Raw genomic sequence first — 12,624 nt, 5'->3', positions numbered from 1 at the left:
TCGCGAATTTTCCCATTCCCGGGGCCTCGTATCGCTGGCTCCTTTGCCCTTTTCTTTTTCCCTCCTTTCTCCTTTTTCCATGCACGAATAAAGGAATCGTTTCGTTTTAGAGTCGCCGTCTGCCTACCTCTCTTATCCTCCCATCCCTCCATGTCTCCTCTCACTTTCCCAGTTTCTCGTTATTAGTTTCCTTTGTATTATATTCCGATAATATGGGCAGGGACCGTGTATTCGAGAATAGGAATGTTTTCTGAAAATCCTCGAACAATGATGAGATTCCATGGGCAAATCCGCTGTAAATTTTACGACGAACTCGTTCCATTTCTGGACGAGGGGCAAGCCTAATAAAATTCGACGCGTGAGACGTCGAAATGCCAAATTTTGCAACTATCTGACTATAGATCACCGAATCAACGAGACTGCTTGCAAATCTTAGACTACTCTCTGACTATCCACGCTGTATTATAATAGCGATTAGTCGTTCTTTCAGAAGATATCCGTGTACAGAGTTATGTGTATCCCAGACGAATCTTTGTAGTGAGTTTAATCGATGATAAACGATCGATCACAACGAAAATTGATATAGGTGTTTGATTGGCGTATTGGATATTAAATTGCGCGTTTAGGCGGAAACCTATGCGATTATATGCGGGCTGCTCTCGTATTGTGCACGGTTTGTTGGACTTGGATAATTGTTCGAATTGGACGACGATCAGGATACGTGTAGTACGAGGAAATCGCCTGCACTAACTTCTCTCTGTAAATTTGTCGCGTTCTACGAATGTAAGGCTTTCGATAAGATTCTTTGAAACTCGTGCACAAAGCGACTGACTTGCCTGTGGAAAAAGCTACATTCTGTTTAATTCCCACAACTCCTACATTTACATGAGAAATTCGGTATATTGGCCATTTCTTTTACCAAAAGTACATCTATATAGGACGTAAAATCGAATAAATTTTTACGATCCTTTGTACCAGAATTCTTACTTATACTAATGTTGTTCGTATCTTACGCGCAGCAATCGCAATTTCACTTTATAGCGCACCTGTGTATCGATATCTCCATCGATAAAGCGAAGATTTTAATCGCGGTACCTTTTGTCGTTGCTGAATCAATATGGACGGTAAAATTGGAAACCGTAAGGTCTATGATACACGAAACGTAATACGCGCGACAATATTCGAATACGAAAATGTCTCAAATCGAATTTAAAGTATATTTTAATTTAATAGGTGTCTATTTATTCACAAATCGACGTTATTAATGCATAAAGTGACTAACGAACTAAGAATTGTAAAAATTCAGAAAGAAACAGCCAATGTATATCGAAGCAAAATTAGATCGCAGGAACGGAAAGGCGCGTGTTTACTCTCCTCCGCTTTGACGAAATGTTTCGAAAGCAGAGTGCAAGAAAACGGTGGTAAATCCGGCCACGATGTTTCGTGATATTTCACGGACGAGCCGAGTTTCAGCGATTTCCGTGGCAGCAAAGTTGGAAGAAAGTTGAGCTCGTCGCCTCTTCCTCTGGTCCTTCAATTTCGGTTTTCACATAATTTATCCCTCACGGTAGCTTCCGCCCGCGAACTTTTCCCTCGGCAGAAATTAGCGGGGTGCCCCTTCGATCCTCTTCTCGCGGCCTTCTGTTGACATTTTCCCTGTGAGAAGAGACAGCCTTCTCTTCCAGCCAGGGTAGAACGGAACTCTATGTTCTTCTGTATCCGTGTCACGAAGCGAGCCGACGAAGAAAGTGGCAAACTCGCCAATTGCGATTCTCTTTGGAATTAACGTTCCACTCCCGGACAACAATTACGACTACCATCAACGTCGCGTGCACGAATACACCAACGGCGTGGACATTTACATGGAAAAGGTCCTCCTTCGGAGCGACCCTCTTCATCTCCTTTACCACCCATTTCTTGGTAACGTAAGTCTGAGTAGTTGAGAGAAACGGATTCCTCTAACTTTCGGAATTTCTCGAGAACGCCTTCGTTCGTGACAAATTTTCGAATTCCGATGTCTTGAAATTTTTTTAATTGCGGCGGATGAACTTGTGAAATTGTACATAACTAAAACGATACGTATCGTTAGGGAACTAACGTGTTCCTTCGAGCTCGAAACCGATAATTACATCGAAAGCGCCACTTTAATTACACGAAAAAATGATTAATTAAAAACTAACCAGCTCTATACTTGTCACCTTCGTCGAGAGAAATCACGATTCGCAGAAACAGGATACTCTCGATCCCGTGCAGATCGAATTTGCAGCATGTCGACAGCTTCGTCATGCTCGAAATTACTTAATCTATATTCTCTGCGTGAACCTCCCAAAGAATATCGAAACTGAGTAGGGGACCGGCGACAGAAAGAGATTCGTTGAAACGTCGAGTTCGAAAAGCGTGCAAGGATACGCTGTGTTACGCGTTCGAACAGGATATACACGCGATTTCGTGCCGTTCTTTCCATCTCTATGAGCTATACACGCGCACACGCGTCTCTATGTACGTGTGCAGGTTTCGCCATCGATACACGTACACGGTATACACGCATGTCTAGTCGTTGTCGTGCCGAGGAACGAATGGAAGGAGGAAAGCCGGAGAATAGAATGTATATTTGGGAACAAATACAATTTGAATGAATTAGCAGTAAACTGGAAATGGGCAATCCAGGGTTACCTGACCCGAGGGTTACCCCTCGCCTCGCCAACCCCTGTCTTCGCTCCCTCTTCTTGCTCACTTTCACTGCAGCTTCTTCTTCCGCCTCCATCTTCTTCCCTTGCGTTCACCACCGTACCGCTTTTCTTCGTTGCGCGTGCCACACGGCTGTCGCTCTTTCTTCCGCCGTCTCGTCGTTTCGAACCTCCCCCTCCGGTTTGTGTAACCCCTCCGCCGATCTAAACGATATTTTCGAAGGCAAATTCCGCCACAACAGAGGGAAACATCGTACTTGGAGTGCTTTTCTCTCCCGGTTACTTTTCTCTTCTCCGACCGAGGAATACCACTGCTATCGCTGCTATCGCATCTTCGTCCCTTCGTCCTTGCAGCAGCAACAGCAGCTTCCTCCAACGCGAGTAAACAGAATTCGACTTCTCGAAGATTCGTCGATACTTTGCGCCGCACCCTTTCGCTCGTACAGGTTCCGCAGCCGTGGAATGGCTCTTACTTAGCCTTATAAGGGTTGTTCCGTAACATCTATCGTTCGCCTATGTACTTATACGTACATGTATATCGATCAGCTTTGACGCGGAACGTGTAAGCTTGTTTCTCTTACTTCTCTGCACTTGTGTATACTTGATAGCATACTTGTCGTCGCGTCTTTCCGGCGTACCACGATACCGACTGACACATAGGGTGTATAATGACATTGAGATGTAGGAACAAAAATCCTTGGAAATTAGTCTGATCATTTTTAGGATAGAGCAATCGTTTTCTCGGCGCGGTTTTCTCTCAGTGCTTTAAAAATTCCTTTTGCCACACCCGTCGTTTCTTTCTAGTGACTTCCATATTTGATGCGCCATTGGTAAATTCAAGTTTATAGAACCACCTTCTTCTCCAATTTTTTCCGCTCGAGAGGGAAATTGGTTACGTTCCAAGACTCAAGATAGCCTAATTCCAATCTCAGAACGGTACTAATTCACCAAACCACTCTATCTCATTGAACCATTTTGCTCCGAGGGCAAATAATTAATGTATTTACGTTAGGAGCAATCATCGATACGATAAGTCATCCATGACAATGGTCAGCAGGGCTTTGACATATCAGTACGTCATCCGTTGTGGATAGATCAATTTGTATTTCCAAGGAGATTAGTTATCCGATGCTTAACGTTGCGTTATTAGACGATGTGTTCGGTTACTGGTTTACCGAGCAATTTATTTTTGATCTCGTTAAAAAGCGGTTAGAAGGGCAGCTATATGTAGTTTTTAAAAATCTGCCTGGCTCTCGCCCTCGTTACGTATTCTTTCTGTACTTTACTCTTTGTGCACTTGTTTCGTGCACACTGCTGCTCCCTTCCGCTATCTTTTCTTCCTTTTAACGCGTACTCGTTCAGTACATCTAGGTTTTCGCTTTTTCGCCGCTCGATCATTCGTTTGCGCTGCGTTCCATGGGTCTTCTGTCTTATTTGCATCTTGGCAAACTTCTGAAATTTCTTTATTTAAATTGTATGTGCTGATATTCTAAGATTTCTATTCAAAAATAGCCTTGCACCGCGATCGTGTTATAAGCTTTGGCAAGAAAGGCCTGGCGCGTTCTTTCGCGTGTCCTAAGACGAAACGGTAACGATATTTCTTTCGAACCTACACTTTATCCTTCTCCATTCCACAAAAATGTCTCGATTTCCATGGAATCTAGCGCGTAAATGCTCTTCCAACGGATTTACATGTCGGCGACGTCGGCAAAACACCGGTCACAGACGGGAAAGGGAAAACGTTTTCTCGTCGACGAAAAATTATCATTTTCGCCCGGGCGCAATAAGTTTCCCGTTAATCTGGTCGCTACGCGGACGTCCTTGCATTATTCTCGGGGAAAGATTCGTAATGCTTACCCCATGAATAATGCACCGGTCCCCGCGGGGCAAAATCCCACCGCTACATACTTTCAGTTAATCTGACAGTTCGAAGTAGTTTTCAAATAGTTCCGGCGGACGTAAGTCGAGTTGAACTCAATCTTCGCATTATCCACTTTCGCCAGGTTATCATCGTCCTGCTCTCAGCCAGGGTAAAGGAGACTGGATAGGGAAGAGAGTCTTTCCGTGTACGGAATCGATACGTGACGTAAGAGAGTCGACAGAATTAATAACGCGACGGGGGAACGAGCGTGGTCGGTCGCCACGTAAAAATGCGGTCGTTCCTTCGAAGATCTACCAATTTATCGAGAATGTCGCCTTTATCCGAAGAATTACGATCGCTCTTACTTCCTTTGAACTCTTTCTTTTCAAAATATAATCTTGAAATAACCATTTTGATTTCCCAGTTAAAGTTGCTTCCATCTTTCACAGCATTCGAATTATTTACACGAGTTTTGCTATACATATGTAATTCCATTGAAAAACGTTCGTAGCGCTAAATCACGAAAGCGAGTTTCGAAAGAGCGTGTACGTTTTCTTTTATTTTGCAGCTCCGACACTCGTTCGTTCTCCACCTTTTCCATAGATCACACGAGAACAGGGGGCGTCTACGCTGACGGCATTGACCCCTTTCGGAAGTTCATAAACCGTTAACGATCGTGTATCTGACGATAATTACTCTCCACCGTGAAACGTCATAAATTTCCCGTGAAATTTGCCATTTACGCCTGACCTTATCTCATCGTGCCCTCGTATGCTCGTTCTCTACCCTCCTCTCATCCTCGCGTGTACCTCGCCACCGTCTCTCTCTCTCTCTCTCTCTCTTCCCCCTTCCTCCCTCTCTCTCTCTCTCTCTCTCTCTCTCTCTCTGATTCTCCGTTTCTCTCGGCGAAGCCGCACACACACGTGTATATCGATGTTAAAACCACGGGGTAAGCCTCGAGGGTAATTAGAGTGCGCGGTGAACGAGACAGTACGGAAAATTGAGGTATCGAACAATACGATGATCACGCCCGGACTTGTCAGTGTGTCCGTTCCGTTCATCCGTCTGCTTTCTCCGGCGCAATTTCTCCATTATCATTCGCGCTGCTTGCATCGATTCTGCCAGCCTTGTTCCTTTACTCTCTCTCTCTCTCTCTCTCTCTCTTTCTCTCTCTCTGCTTCACGAAGACAATCCTTGTTGGAAACGTCGCACGTGCGTCTGCATTTTCTGTGACGCGAAAATCGATACGAAACCACGATAGTGCGTCACGGTTGCTGAATTTCGCGAACGTGGTTTACGTTGGACGAGCTTGATGTTTCAACAACACGCTGTTTTTCGGATATTTCCAAACTCTACAACCTTTATTATCGACGATGTTGTCATTCACGAAGGTGTGGTTTTAAGCAAAGTGTCCAAAATTTCGCGAGAGATCTTTGTATTTATGACTTGGATCTGTTAAATCGAAATAATTGTTTTCATCGTAACTGTAGGGTACAGCTATCGATGACTGCAAGACAGAATTCATAATACAATGTAGTAAATCCAGTCTAATATTTTTTCAACATATTGAACATAAATTTGTATTATCAAATAACTTAAAAGTCCGATAGATCAGGGAATCTATCGCGTATAAAAAATCTAGAAAAACGATTAATATACCACTACGATTAATATCTCTGAATAAGTTTCGTAATTATAATTATTTTCTTGAAGACGCTTTAAACTCCTCGATTCGTTAAACGATGACCAAATCCGAACGATATTTTCCTTGAAACAAATCTGCACATAAAATGTATAATGCTGGCCGTTCAATGTCACAGCTTCCACCGAAAATGTAAGTACGATCGCGTAAAAGTTAAAAAAGGAGCGGAGGAGGCGAAATCTCGAAGGCGAAGATTGAAAGGGAAAGAGAGGTATTGCGTAGAAACGTTAGTCTCGGGGAATATATGTCCAGGGTGGGCTCACGATATCGTTTCATCCATTAAGGCCGTATACAAGCACTCGTGTATAGCCCCAGGACGATATTGTGTTTTCTTGCAGTCCTCGTATACCCCATGCGGGTAATCACGACGACTTGGCAATTTCTTTTTTTCCTTCGCGAATGGCTGTTAAAGCGGCAGAGAAGTTGGTGATCACGACCTTCGATCAAAATGCCGTGCAGGATATACGGGTGAAAAGTTGCGGTTTGCCTTGTACTACGAAGACAGTTTCCTGTTTAGTCGAAACGACCCTGTCTCGATTCTCGTGTTCAAATCCTCTCTGTCAACTCGAGTTCGGCACACGGCCAACGATTATTCCTAGTCCGTGGTGTCTATACCTTTTTAGAAAGTTTAAAGATGCAAAAGTATACATCGCGTATATTATGCAAAAATAGGGAAAATGTTCAAAGCACTCGTGATATTTAATAGGTGAAAGAAATCTCTGCTTAGTTGCATCTGTCAAAATACTAATTTGCTTATAATTCTTTGCCCTAATTTGCGTAAATTTCTTTCTCGTAAATCGAAATATAGAATCTAAAGGCTGCGGGGAATAAATTCGAAAATGTGAATCAACTCGGATGTGTTCGTCCCTGCGTTAATTCGGTCAAATGTATAACTAGTTCTCGATGTTAACGTAACACGGACAAAGATTAAACGGTTGATAATCGATCTGCAATATGCATTAAAAACGGCTGTTTAGCAGTTGTTTTGCGGCGGTAACTTATCGTGGAAGCGGACGTTTTATTCAGATATAGTCACATAAACATTCAGGTGTCCTGAATTGCCTACTTGTTAGTCCAGTTGGTTGTTTCTGATACGAGAAAAATCATTTCCGTGATACATACAGTTAATGGATACTTTCTAGCACGTTCGTTATTATTTCCAACGATCCATCATTGTTTTTATATAAGGTGCTTCGTAAAGGTAAAAGTTGAAGTCACCGCTTCACGAAGTTACGTAAACGACAGACAGTACCTATACCTTTCTATTTTTTGGATTGCTTAAGGCGATAGTAAATTCCCTTTTTATTCCTTTAATACGATTGTATATCTGTATATTCCGTCTTAGTTTTTTGTCTTCTTCTTTTCATCTTTCTTCTATTTCTACACTGTTATTTCCGGTTGTTCCTAATGTAATCGACAATCTTCTAAAGTCATTTGCTTTTATCCCGCTTCTGCTGCAAAAATTCGATCTCCTTGGTTCGTTCGATACGTAATGAGACTGCTTTATAACAAATTTTAGTAGCACCGACAAGGAACAATAAGCATACGTACAATTTACGAATCCTATTACAGAATTTTACATTATTTTGCATTGTTTGAACAATTCAAAAGTCATATTGATCGACTCTGTCGGTTGAAAAGTTCAAGAGAGTGATAATGTCACAAAATCTGTTTTTTAAATGTACCTTGGAATTTATCATTATCTACGTCGATCGCAAAACGATTACACGCGTAAAAAGATAACATTACCATAAACTTACTTGCACGCGAAATACATATAGGCTACTGATTTTTATTCGTTCCAATATATTCAAAGTTCGAAGTTACCCATGAGGTATTGACGCGAGCTTTCGGTACAACCCAGAAACGTTACTCAAGAGCTTAATAACGACGTCGTAACGACACCGTTCCGATCGAACGCATCGATCAAACATTACAAATTGACGATAACCACGATGAAAGGTGAAACGGAAATGGAGGAACTCCCGATTCCTATTAACATGGGATTCAGGACACTGGAAATCCTCTTACGGTCGACGCATTACAAATTCCCTAGTGTACACGATGCCAGCCGATACTCGAAACTCGTGTAAGTATCCCAAGCATCGCGGAGCGTTCCGCGGTTCGCGTATTTCCGGTTAACGGATCGGTATTTTCGAAGAAGCACGCGTCACATAAAATGCATCGAATGGATGGAACAGGTCGTGGGACCGTTCGCTCTCTAATCCTGTAACATACAAAATAGTGGGACACGCTAACCTGGGATGCACCAGCGTGTTTCTGCGTACACGCCTGGGATTCCTACGTGCGTGCAATGCGAAATTTTGCGTTGTTAAGAGACTCTAGCTTGCGATCAGACACGATGTCGTTGGTCACTGAGCGTACCTGTATGTATCTCAACGTACGAGTTGTCGCTCTTTCAACCTTAACGCAGAGAAGAGCTGCCGCTTTTTCGTTACACGCGTGGAGATACACGTATACGTTTTAATATACGTTTTATAATACGATGCATTTAGATATCCCAGTTAATCGCGGCATTGGAAATCATCGACGATACTTTTGACATCACAATTCTAACGTCAATCGTCGGTGTTGTTCGTGACAATTAACGCGTTAACGGTCAAGGTCCAAATTTTCTTCGTTTCGCTATAAGTATAATGTGACGGAGCAGTAGCTGCTGTCAGAGTTATATTTATAATCAACATGTTTTTAAAGATACTTCATATTTGTATCTGTTATGCAAATCAAATACCATTTATCTTGGCTGCTGTTAATTTCATTATCGGCTTTATTTATTTTTCTTCCATCGTATTTGTAAGATTGTATTCTTAAGATTAAACGTGCGCCGATGTATGTGTATCGCGAGCTAACTTTAATTATGAAATATTTTTGTTTCAGGTAAGCGATCTGGAAACGTAATCTTAATGGCGCTCGATATCTTCGCGTGATTGGTAAGTCAAACCATGTTGTCTTATCTAGTAGAAGAATATCGCATTGAATGGTAAAATGTTCGGGTAGTACAGAGTACAGTGAAGGGACAGATTCGAATCTGGTTGGAACAATGGTGGAGTAGATAATAGATAATAGGTAGATCATAGGTACTAGATAATCTGAGCCCGATGCTTCTGTTTTAATGTTGCTCGGTCAGCACAATTTTTCTACGCTGACAACGTAAACGATGGAATGTAATTGCGACCGACTTTTCGTCAAGAAAACTCTATTCATCTCGGGATTCTTGCAATGAAATCTAAATCGAATTACGAATACCAGAACATGATTATTAATTGTTCATCTTCTTTGAAAGCTGGAACTTCTTAGAAACGATCAGAGGAATCAACTACTCAGCGTTTAAACATAAATGAACTTATATCGTCGTGTTCGATTTACGAATGTGCCGTCAGATTCTCCGTTTCGTTAGCTACGTTTCTGAGAAGCGTGCCTTCGTTGGAACTCGCGAGGTCACTTGCTTGCTCGGTGTCGCGCGAATAGACGACCGCGGTAAGCATAGTAGGCGTAGTAGCTGCGTCATCAGACGCGTGCCGCAACGATGCATCACGGAATGACGGGCATCGCGGTGAAGCAGTTTGGTCGGTCACAAATCACACCGGTTGCCTCTTGTTACGATGCATGTGCTCACGTACATTGTCGGGTGAACCTGGTGCCTGTCTCTGACTATCGTTTCGGGAAAAATTCATGGTAACGCCGCCCTCGCACGAATGTTCCCGATCATGACAATACCTTTATTTGGTCAGCTGTCGTGATCGTAATGTCAGTGTGTCATCGTCAGTGTGTCATCGTCAGTCATTTATATTTGCAAAATAATACAGTGGAATGCTATGAAATTCTAGATATAGACCCTGCATTAATCGAAGGTTAATTATTTCGAGTCATAGTGCTGTCTATTACTAATTACTTGCGTTTTCTTTTTCGTGGGTTGCTTATGTCAAATTTGTCACTATTCGAGTTTCGTACTACTTTCAACTACCTTGTAGAATATCTAAAATCCCAAATTTTCCTATAGATGATTTAGATCAATTCTAAATTAAAGTTCATTTATCAAAGCTCTGCAATATCGAAAGCTACGTTCGCAATTCGCTCTTAGCTACGTCATTCGTGCTTTTCTTACGTCGTCTACTTAACAAGATTCCCCTTTTGTCTTTGATCCAGCTGGCGTTTCACCAGTGGCCAGGTAACTTGATTGCCAGCGCACAGTCGGGCATGTTTTCAAATTGGACAGGACTCGAGTTAACTTTCTATTCGGGGTGCACGCGACACGCCAGGCTAACGTATGTATGGTTATCCCGCGTCAAGTCGAATTATATTTTCCTCGTTCCCGCGAGCGACGTTGCGCGATAAACTCGTTTCTTTCCTTTTGTTTGCCACCCTTGCCTTGCTTTCGTATATACCGTGGCCTTCGTGATTTCTCGAGCGAACACGAACGAGCGTGCTGGGACTGCCGAGTCACCTACCGATACACGAAGATCGTTTTTCGCTCTATGCCGCGCCCTGACTTTCGATGCTCTTCCCTACCGCTTACTTCTTACTGCTTCCACTGCCTTTCGCTGGATACTGTTGTTCCGAATTAGTACTTCCGATAAATTATTCCCTTTTTCGAAGTTAAATCGGCATTATCGTATTTTTCTGACACGTCTTCCTATGATTGCGATCCAATGACCTGTTTCAAAGTTACAGCGTACCAAGGCAATGAATTTGTCTTGACGTCAGCTTCGACGCAATGGGATAAAAATACATAGGCTCGCTAGAAAAAAAGCTCCAAATACCCTGAAACCTCTTAAGAAAATAATCTTCAAATAGTATAATTTTAATAATTAAACTTACTTGGGTGTTTTATTTCTCGTGACTTACTCTATTGACATTTTCACTGGAAATTTTAGGTTTACGATTAATCTCTTCGGATCCATAGCTTCTTCGTTGCGTAGTTTCCTTGATCCTACATATTGAAGTTGAAGAGCAGGATCCGTCAGTGGCAGTAGTCAAACAATCGGTTCTCACCTTTCGATGAAAAGACGTGCAACGCCTGGTTGCCCGATCTCAGGGTGAAACACGCGAATGCTCGTGCATATCCTTCTCCGTGTTCGGTTTCTTCGTCTCGTCCTCGTGTTGCTCGGCTGAGCCGTGGGAAGCGTAGGTGGTCTCGGCTGGGCAATGCCTGCCTCTCGATCTCCGACCGCGATAACGGGCCGTTGACTCTGCTCCACGTGCACGGGAGCAGAAAGGGCAGCGAGGTGCCGGTCGGGTGAGAATTCGGTGCCTAATTTGGGAAGGTTCGGTACCGAGGCTCTCTCTGGCCTTCGAGGTTCGAAGGGGCGGCCACCGATAGAATGAGATAACGCGATTCGTGACCGTTCAGCCGTCCCTTTTCCCACGACCTTCTTAAAAATCGCGCGGTCATTATTTTTGCAGGGGCCAGCCTACGCTACGCGTACCTGGAGGTTTCGTTCTCTTTCTCTTTCCTTTCTTTTTTCTCTCACTTTTATTTGGAAGGTTATTAGTTCTTTGGAAGGAATCGTTAACTTTTGCCAGACTTTAATACGTCTTCTTGGATTTCTCGATGGACGCGGAATTTTAAAAGAGAAATTTTCGACAGCGATAGGTTTGAACAAGCGGCGACGAAAAATTTAAAAGCATCGGTCATTAGCGTTTGAGGATTTAAGAACAAACGAAATATTTATCGTAGTTGAGTCGTCGTCTCTAGCACGAATTTAACGCGCATCGTCAGACAAGGAGTTGAATTATATTATTAGTAGAAAACATTCTGCTTCTGTAGAAAACATGGTCCGAATCAGAAGCAGAATATTAGCTTAACGATCTCTAAAGATATTCGTCCTCAACACCCGGAAGAATCGTCTGCCGTTAGAGCAGTAATCGGTCCGTTTTAATCGCTCCAAGATAGAAAATATCGATTTCCTGGTCGTAATTTCGTAGCAAACAAACGCTTCGTTAACGGCTATTTACTCAGTTACTCGTTTGTTTTTCATTCTTACCAGGTACCGACCGGTCCCTCCCTTATTTAATTAGGCTCCGATTAGCTGCGCAGTTTTGTGCAAATACTTCTTTAGCAGCGCGCTGAAAACGCTCATTAAGGGACCGGCTATCGAGTTACCGTGCCTAGTAACGAGCAGCGATTGTTTACGATCTTAGAAAATTCCACCGCGTCCACGATCGCTGTGCTTTTAACGCGGTGGACGTTGGTCCTCCTTGGCAAACGCTGGCCAACGCGAAAGTCGGTGATAATTGCGCGCCTTTTGCCAGTCTGTCTTCGTTTTCGTTTGGTTGTACGCCATAATATTGACAAATGACGGTCCAACGTTCAGCAACGACGAGGTCCTCCGTTTAGCATGAGATTCGCAGGA

The 12,624-nt window shown here is 43.0% G+C and overlaps 1 protein-coding gene across 15 annotated transcripts in view; it reads left to right on the top strand.

Annotated features, from left to right (window-relative positions):
- Positions 1 to 12,624, top strand: part of LOC126920482 (probable serine/threonine-protein kinase yakA) — a 383,981-nt gene that overhangs the window by 180,231 nt on the left and 191,126 nt on the right. Inside the window, exon 2 of one of the 15 annotated variants that reach the window (XM_050730936.1) lies at positions 9,149 to 9,201. The exons of the other annotated variants lie outside the window; for them this stretch is intronic. The gene's annotated coding sequence lies outside the window, so the exon portion shown is untranslated. The remainder of the gene's footprint in view (positions 1 to 9,148; positions 9,202 to 12,624) is intronic. 15 annotated transcript variants of the gene reach the window in all.

The sequence above is a fragment of the Bombus affinis genome, chromosome 9 (assembly GCF_024516045.1).
Source record: "Bombus affinis isolate iyBomAffi1 chromosome 9, iyBomAffi1.2, whole genome shotgun sequence".
NCBI lineage: Eukaryota > Metazoa > Arthropoda > Insecta > Hymenoptera > Apidae > Bombus > Bombus affinis.
This window is presented reverse-complemented; position numbering and strand designations above follow the sequence as displayed.